Source organism: Zeugodacus cucurbitae, chromosome 3 (assembly GCF_028554725.1).
Source record: "Zeugodacus cucurbitae isolate PBARC_wt_2022May chromosome 3, idZeuCucr1.2, whole genome shotgun sequence".
NCBI classification, from domain to species: domain Eukaryota; kingdom Metazoa; phylum Arthropoda; class Insecta; order Diptera; family Tephritidae; genus Zeugodacus; species Zeugodacus cucurbitae.
In genome coordinates, this window is record NC_071668.1 from 32,144,844 (window position 1) to 32,154,118 (window position 9,275).

The window sequence follows — 9,275 nt, forward strand, 5'->3', positions numbered from 1 at the left end:
CGTCGATTAAGTATTTCGTTAAATAAATTTGAAATATTTGGACAATAATAATATTCACTTCTAGAATAAGTGTCCATTTTCTAGAATATTACAAAGTGAAATTGATATTTGTTTATTTGAACCCTAATATTGTATACTTCTGCATGCCTCGAATCTTTTATTAAAAGCTTAATTAAATGTTGCCCATTCTGATATTTATTTATTCCTTACATATATATAGTTAATGACTATAGCAGTATATGGACACAAGAACTAAGCAAAACAATTCTATGAAATGTGTATAATAAAATGTTAGAGTATATTCTAAATTTTTGAAAAACTGTAATTTATGCATACTAAACACGCATGCACATAAGTTATTTTATATATTTACTATATTATTTTCATTATTGGAAGTATTCTTAAGATATATTAAACTTATTCCTAAAATTATGAATAATGTATCATTTATGGAAACGGTTTAATTTAACAAACGGTCAGTTTGTAGTGATCATTGAAAGGGTGAATTGTCAGACAAAAATAAAAGAAAAAATATAAATAAACATAAAGAATTAGAAGAAATGCAATATTATTAAAAGAGAGAATTATTATTTAATAAATTTTCGAAACTGAGACTTAAATTTAATTAATGTTATAATAAGAATAATATTTACATACATATATAACCACTTATGTAAAAATTGTAAATAAACAGAATGATGAAATCAAATAATAGTCGCTAAGTATTTTTAGATATTAGTATATGTGTCACTATTTCCATTGAGGATTATATAAGAGATGTGTGTATATACATATGTATGTATCGACTAGGTCTTGTATAAGCATTAATGGTAAGTTTTTGCATGAAAAATTAAGTATATTTATAATCGTAATGGTTACGAAAAGATAATTGAAATGATTATATAAGCACATAACATTGGATGCAGAAACAACAACAAACAACTTAAATATTAAAACAAAGTGTCTTAAAGGAAATTTAGAATTAAGTACTATACACCATCTAATGAAATTTGAAAACTAAATATTTTATGGTAATTACAATATCATCTATAATGTTTACAAATTTAAAACAAAGAATAATATAGTTAATAAAAAATTTACATTTACTTATAAAAATGTAAAATAGTAAGTATGCGAAACGAAAATTTCATTTATAAGTGTATACGTTACACTTTTTATTAATAACTCAACAAAAAGTCAAAATAAATATATAATTTAAATATGAAATTGTTTTAATGGATCTATGTGCAAAAAGGAAGAATGAACTAATAAAAATCAAATAATCGTGTGGCCCTTTCAAAGGATTTGCGGCAATAGCATCTAGACTAAATTAGCAATTGCTATCTCATACTGATAGGTGCAGATTAGTTGGTAAAATTAATATGGAAGATTAATTGCGCAAAGTGTCAATAATAGTTTATAGATACTGAAGATTGTTCGCAAAATATTGCGAGGATTAGACACTCATTATTTCTAAAAGTGGTTAAATGTGATTTGGTCGGATGAAAGCAAAATGTCTTTAGGCAGAAAACGTTTGTAAACCACATTAAAGTGTCTACTATATATAATCCGCGATATGTCACTAAAACGTATGAACGCAAGAAATGGGATACTTTATACTTTTCCAGGCATGACGTTGTGACAATATTTTGGATTGAGGAAAACATGGAGAAACTCCTGTACGTCCTAATACTTGATGATCGCAAACACTCGTCCGGTTTGGCAAAACAAATTCTTTTCGGACAACGGAGTTGAAGTTATGGATAGAACTGCACAATCTCAATGCCTAAAAATTAATTAATTTTTGAATCACTGTGATTTAAGTGATGGCTACTTTTAAATCACTGATTTTATATTACGATTGCTATCGGTTAATCCAAGTAGAGTATTTAACACAGCACATTTCAAAAATATAGAAAACAGAAAATATGAATTCACCATTGGCGCTATGTTGCATGGTGTGACCAATAAAAGTGTTGTATTTTAATTATCCTTTTATATCGTGTAATAAGAACAAGTTTATTTCAATGACATTGAAGTCTAATAGTTCTTTTTATGTACTTACTGTAAATAAAACTTGTTAATATTAGTGGTTTAAAAGAATTACACATACTTACAAGATTCAATATTTAAGAACTACAAACCAATCATACTGTTTTGTATTTTCTTCAACGTTTGGCATTTTGGCTCCATTCGCATATTCCAATAATTAATTTAAAACATAATACAATTTGAATTATGTATGTCACAAATGATTGTTTATATTGTACACTTTTTATGCTCTCGCAACATGTTGTACAGAGAGTATAATAGTTTTGTTTACATAACGGTTGTTTTTAACGACTAAAACTCGACGGATTATTTAGAGTTATACGCATTTCTATCGTAACGCATTGCACAGTAACCCCCTGAAGAGATTCAAGAGATTCTATTTAATCCAGAAAAAAAAAACAACGAATTGGTATTTCTTCAAAAAATGTAGCCATGACATCCGACTATTTGTTGCCTGAGATTGAATCTCGTCATCTCGGCGACATTTGGTTTCAACAAGACGACGCTACTTTCCCACACATCACGTCAGTCAATGTATTTATTCAGAGAACACTTCGGTGAGCAGATAATTTTACGCTTTGGGCCGGTCGATTGGCCACAGATCGTGTGATATCACACCGTTAGACCTTTTCCTGTGGGAATATGTAAAGTCTAAAGTCTACAAGGACAATCGCGCTTCGATTCACGCCTTAGAGCAAAACATGATGCGTGTTATTTGTCAGTTACCAGTTGATATGCTCGAACGGGTCATCGAAAATTGGATTCAACCGATAGACTGAGACATAGCCGCGGCCACCATTTGAAAGACATAATCTTTAAAAAATAAATGCCAAAAAATGTTCTTTCGAATGATAACAAATTTCAGATTAAATTTTAATTTTCTGTCTTTCTCTTTAAAAAAGGAGGAAACCTCGAAATGGATTACCCTTTATAATGAGTATCTGCAAACATGAACATATAACTTGATTTTGGAGATCATTATTTTATTTTACAATTTACAATTTTTTTGACAGAATAACCGGTAAGGAGAAAGATGAATTGAAGTCTCCGGTAGGAAATTTTTTATGATTGCAACACAAAGACGACGACACGACACGACGTAACGACGGCTGATCACAAATGTCGCTTTGAAGCCAGCGTCTTGAACATTTTGAAGACGGCAGCGACATATCAAACAGCAATTTCATTGTTGCCGTACTAAAATCTTTCACTTCAATAAAATTTACATATTTAGTTTAAAGTGAAATTATTTGTGCAAAAATGTAAAATTCATTTGTTTTAAATAATCGATTGTTATTATAGATGATATATCAAAGTTATTTTACGTTTCTGCTGGCAAAATAACGTCATATTTGTTATAACTTTCAATAATTTTACATTTCACATATTAGTGGCAACTCTACAGCTGCCCATTGTCGTTGCCAAAATGAGAAACATTTTTAACAAGCCTGTTGTCGCATGGTCGTGCTGTTGTCAAAAAATCTGTGCCTATAAGAATGCGTGTATTTAAATATTTGACAGATGTTGCTCGTCGCTTGTCGTCTTCTATGTGTTCAGCACATGAACACAATTGTGCCAAGCTGTGCCGATCACTGTAATAGAAGCACAACCCTTCAGGGAGTTAATTAAAAAATTAAGGCCGTAAATGAACTTAAAATGACAGATTAATTATTTACTTACCGAAGCTTGTTACTGTTGTAACAAACTGGAAATACATATATCACAATAATTTTTATACTTTCGCAATAAAGTTGCTAAAGAGATTATAATAGTTTTGTTCACATAACAGTTGTTTGTGTCATCCAGAAGAAAAGCTATAGGGTTATACATTATATTAAAATGATCGGGATGACGAGACGAGTTGAAATCCCGATGTCTGTCCGTCCGTGCAAACGATAACTTGAGTAAAAATTGAGATATCTTAATGAAACTTGGTACACATATTCCTTGACACCCTGAGGAGGTAATAGGTTTTTTGTATATATCTCGTAAACCAATAAAGCTATATAAACTAAACTTTCTGCAGTCGGTTCCCTTACGTACCCCACCATACACCATGATAATAATAACCACGCCCACCTACCATACAAAGGTTAGGTTGAAAATTACTAAAAGTGCGTTAACGCTAACGAAAAACGTCAGAAACTCTAAATTTTACAGAAGAAATAACAGAAAGAAGCTGCACTCAGATTTTTTTACAAAATTAAAAATGGGCGTGGCATCGCCCACTTATGGTTCAAAAATGATATCTCAGGAACTACTCAATATTTATACTCTCGCAACAAAAGTTGCTACGAGAGTATTATAGTTTTGTTCACATAACGGTTGTTTGTAACACCTAAAACTAAAAGAGTTAGATATAAAGTCATATATACCAAAGTGATCAGGGTGACGAGTAGATTTGAAATCCTGAAATGATGTCTGTCCGTCTGTGCAAGCTGTAACTTGAGTAAAAATTAAGATATCTTGACGAAACTTGGCACAAATATCCCTTGGCACCATAAGAAGATCAAGTTCGAAAATGGAATCGGAACCATTGCCACGCCCACAAAATGGCGGAAACCAAAAACACATAAAGTGTCATAACTAAGCCATGAATGAAGTTATAAAAGTAATATTTGGAATAAAGGATCGCACTAAGAGGGGGAATATTTGGATGTAATTTTTTGGTGAAAGTGGGCGTGGCCCCACCCACAAATCGGTTATTTGTATTTAACTCGCAAACCAATAAAGCTATATAAACCAAACTTTCTGCAGTCGGTTCTCTTACGTACCCCACCACACACCATGAAAATAGTTGAAATCGGATAATAACCACGCCCACCTCCCATACAAAGGTTGAAAATTACTAAAAGTGGGTTAACTCACTAACGAAAAACGTCAGAAACACTAAATTTTGCAGAAGAAATAGCAGAAGGGAGCTGTACTCAGATTTTTTTACAAAATGGAAAATGGGCGTGACATCGCCCACTTACGGGTCAAAAACCATATCTCAGGAACTACTCGACCGATTTGAATGAAATTCGGTATATAATACTTTCTTGACACCCTGATAACACGAAAAAAATGGGCGAAATCGCTTCACAGCGACTACTAGTTTCCTTATAACTTAATTTTGAAATCCATCTTATTCCTTCACTTTATAATGTAAACATAAGGAACCAATGAAGATAGCGGAATAAAACTTTACACAAATGGTGCATAACATCTCTGGCTTCACTTGTGAAAAAATTGTCGAAAACGGACAATAACTTTTCAAGGCCCCAGATATCGAACATATTGAACTCAGCGCCTAAGGGTAAATTTTAACCGAAAATTTGGGTAAATCTTTCAGATAATTTAATGTAATTCATAGGAAATATAGTGTTCTGTAAAAAAAAAATATTAAAATTGGTTCATAACATCTCCATATACCTAATTATTGGTTTTTTAAAAATACGGTGGGCTTTATTCCGCATATATGTATTATATATATGTGTATATAGAATTACATCAGCCCTCATATAGTATATATTACGATTTTCGTTATTCTATTATGTGCCGAATTTATGTGTTAATTTGAATGTTATCTTAATAAAATTTCTTCAATAAGTTGCGAGAGTGTAAAATGTTCGGTTCCACCCGAACTTAGCCTTTCCTTACTTGTTTTCAATGAAATTCGGTATATGATATTTTCTTGACTCCCTGATGACACGTGTGGAAAATGGATGAAATCGATTCACAACCACAACTTCCCATATAACTCAATTTTGAATTCACTTTATAATATATACATATGGAACCAATGAAGGTAGCGAAATAAAACTTTATACAAATACTGTGACATCACTTGTGAATAAATTGTCGAAATCGGACTAATGCCCCGGATATTGAATATGAAGAACTCAGTGCCTTAGGGTAATTTTTCACCGAAAATATCGGTAAATCTTTCAGATATCTCAATTTAATTCAGAATAAATCTTTTTCTTCTAATAGTGTGTCTCTGTGCCAGAAATGGTTAAAATAATCATAACTTCCCCTAGCTCTCATATACCTAATTATAGGATTTTCAAAAATACGTTGGGCTTAGTAGCTAATAAATCAGTTAATATGTGAAATATATAATGTATGTTGGTGACATCGGTTCATGAATTACCTCAGCTTGTATACTATATATGATGATTTTCGTTTTTCTATTAGGACTTTATGCCGAATATATGGTTCAAATTGTGTGTTATCTTAATAAAAAATATTGCAATAAATTGCGAGAGAATAAAATGATCGGTTGCACCCGAACTTAGCCTTTCCTTACTTGTTTACCATTATTTACAATTCGTTATAAATGTATATTCGGCCCTATTCCCGTTGTCGTTGACGTTCTTACCGTCGTTTCGTTCCTAAATTCGTATTCTTTACAGAGAATGTTAAATATGGAGAAGGTTCATGGTGTGCCAATTGTCACACTGCTCCGCTTTTCGAAGGGGTACTCGTTTCTATCACCATACGAATCTATAAGCGTGCTTCACCACAGTTTAACATTAGAGGGCTCAAAAATAACAATTGTGTTAATTTCAATGTTAGTAAATTTACGACAAAACGACTTGTATATACATACATATGTATGGAATGTATAGATATTTTGTTTATATTAGATATTAAAGTACATGTGCACATCTATACTACTACTATAAAAATGAAAGATTTGTATGTATGTTTGTAATGAATAAACTCAAAAACTACTGTGCCGATTTCAAAAATTCCTTCACCATTGGAAAGCTACATTCACCCCGAGTAACATAGGCTATGTATATTTATCACATCTTTCTGGAAATAGTTTCCAGGTGATGGTATCAAAAAGACTCCTTGATGTAGAATCTTAATCTGAAACTGAAAATCGTTTTGCAAGTCATTCTCTTCGCATCGCAATCGCATGCCACAGAGTCGAGTAACGAGCGCTCACAGCTGCTTGCTAAACAAAATTTCAAAACCTCCCAAATACGCGCTTGTGAGTCGAGTACGGAGCATGTGCAGCGCCTTGAAGAAAAAAATATTAGAAATATACAAGCTCGCAGTAGGACGTCAAATTCTGAGCGTTCCCAACGCCGTCATAATCAGAGAGAAAGACAGCGCACACCAAAGAATAGAGGTTGTATTCGAGTTTTACCTCATTGCAAATAAAATATAAATTCATGTTCGAATTTTCTCATTTTGCTTTTTTAAAATGAACCCACGCAAGAAACGGGAAAGTATAGTGGTACCTCGACATACGAGTTTAATTCGTTCCACAACCTTGCTCGTATCTTGAATTACTCGTATCTCGAAGCAAATTTCCCCATACAAAATAATTGAACTACCATTAATCCGTTCCAACCTCCAAAATGTCACCTCAGTTATTTTTGTTACGTGGTTTTGAATAATAAAAACGTATTTATAAACATCAAATATTTATTACACAAAGACAAAAGAGAGAATGTAAAGAAATAAATTAGATATCCTCACTGGTCTTTGCCTTTTTCGCTACATTTTTCTCGGTTTCACCTGTAGGCCGTTTCGAAAAAAACATGTCCAAGGGGGTTTGTTTCTTCTTCCCTCTCAGAATGTTCCGGAAATGAGTTAGGCAAGTGTCATTAAAAAGGTCAGATGCACGACCTTGGTCCGATCCATGGTTATAAAAATAAATAAACTACAACTGTAAATGTAAACGCACCACAAAACGCGAACACAACTGTACAACTTATCACGGCGGAAGCACGTTGCTAACTGATCGTGATGGCGCGACTGTGTATTACTACCGAATCGGACTCGTATCTCGAATTTCGCTCGTAACTAAAAGGCAAAAAATAACTTGCTCGTCGGCTCGTATCTCGAAAAACTCGTATGTTGGGGCAGTCGTATGTCGAGGTACCACTGTACATTAGGGGTATAACTTTTTGAATTTTTTTGAAAAAAAAAAATTTACATGGCATAAGACGATGAGGAATAGTAAAAAAAAAGATAACTGCGTTTTTAGTTTTTCGATTTATTTCAAAAACTTCACGCAGAATTTAAATTGAAAATTCGTATGAAAATTTCATACATATGCCAAGAAAAAACACCATATGAGATTATGTTCTTTTCTTTGTGTCTGTTTTGTTTTGCTCTTCTTCCGTTATTCGTCGTATTTTTGCATATGACAAAAAAAAATAACGGTAAATTTGAGTAAATGCTTTATGAATGATTGAAACTTCGTATAAGCGTCGCGCCAGTTGCTTTTATTTAGCTGTCGGTCTCTTATTCAGTGCGTGGCGGCTGGAGTGAAAGTCTCTTTTTTAATTAACAATGTCTTTTAAAAAAAGTGGTGCTGAAGTTTTAAAAAATTCAAAACAATGGGAAAACAATTTAATAACATTTGAAAAATCTAAGAATAAGAGAAGAGAAATCAATAACATTGAAAACCCCTTGAGTGAATTGTGTAAGACTCCAAAACATACCGTGATTATAGGAAGGTATATTGAATTAGCAAAAACGGAGAAATTGAAAAAGAAAAGATGCCAGATTATTTCAAGCGAAATGATTGCCTTGTGGTCGAAACTAAACTTTCTGAGCATAACACATATAGCTGCACAACGGAAGAACAACAAAACAAAAGTTTTAAATGATTATTCAACATTTTTAAAATTCCCGGATGGCAGAAATGTTACAATGGCGTTCAACAATTTATCTGATATAACTGATTTAAAAGGTGCCTGGCTAGGAACTGAGGACAAAAAGTTGTATGAACTCCAAACAACTACAAATGGAGAAGTTGGGTACACGACAGCTAAAGCAGTTTGTGTGCATCCCTCCAAAGCTGCCATTTTAAGAAAAAATGTTCAAAGCACCTCGTGTTTAAATAAAGTGGCGCACAACACTTCACCATCATCAGCTGAATCTGTCGAGCAATTCGGAACTGCGCATAAGTGTTTTCTTAAACACTGGGTAAAAGAAGATTCTGCCATTCTGAATTTAAAAAGATCTAATATTTGCGCTGAAAGAGCCATCAAGGTTATTCAGGAAATTTACCCTTTCTGTAAATCTGAATATAGTTTAAATCTTAAGTTTATCTCAAATAATATCAAAATGAATTAAATAATGAACTAAAACGTATATTTACTATAAAAATGTATTTGTCTTGTACTTAAATTAGTCTTATTGCTTCTCAATCAAAATTTGTCTTCTTCTTCTTCGCATATAACATGCATTTTTTCAATTTAAATTCTGCGTGA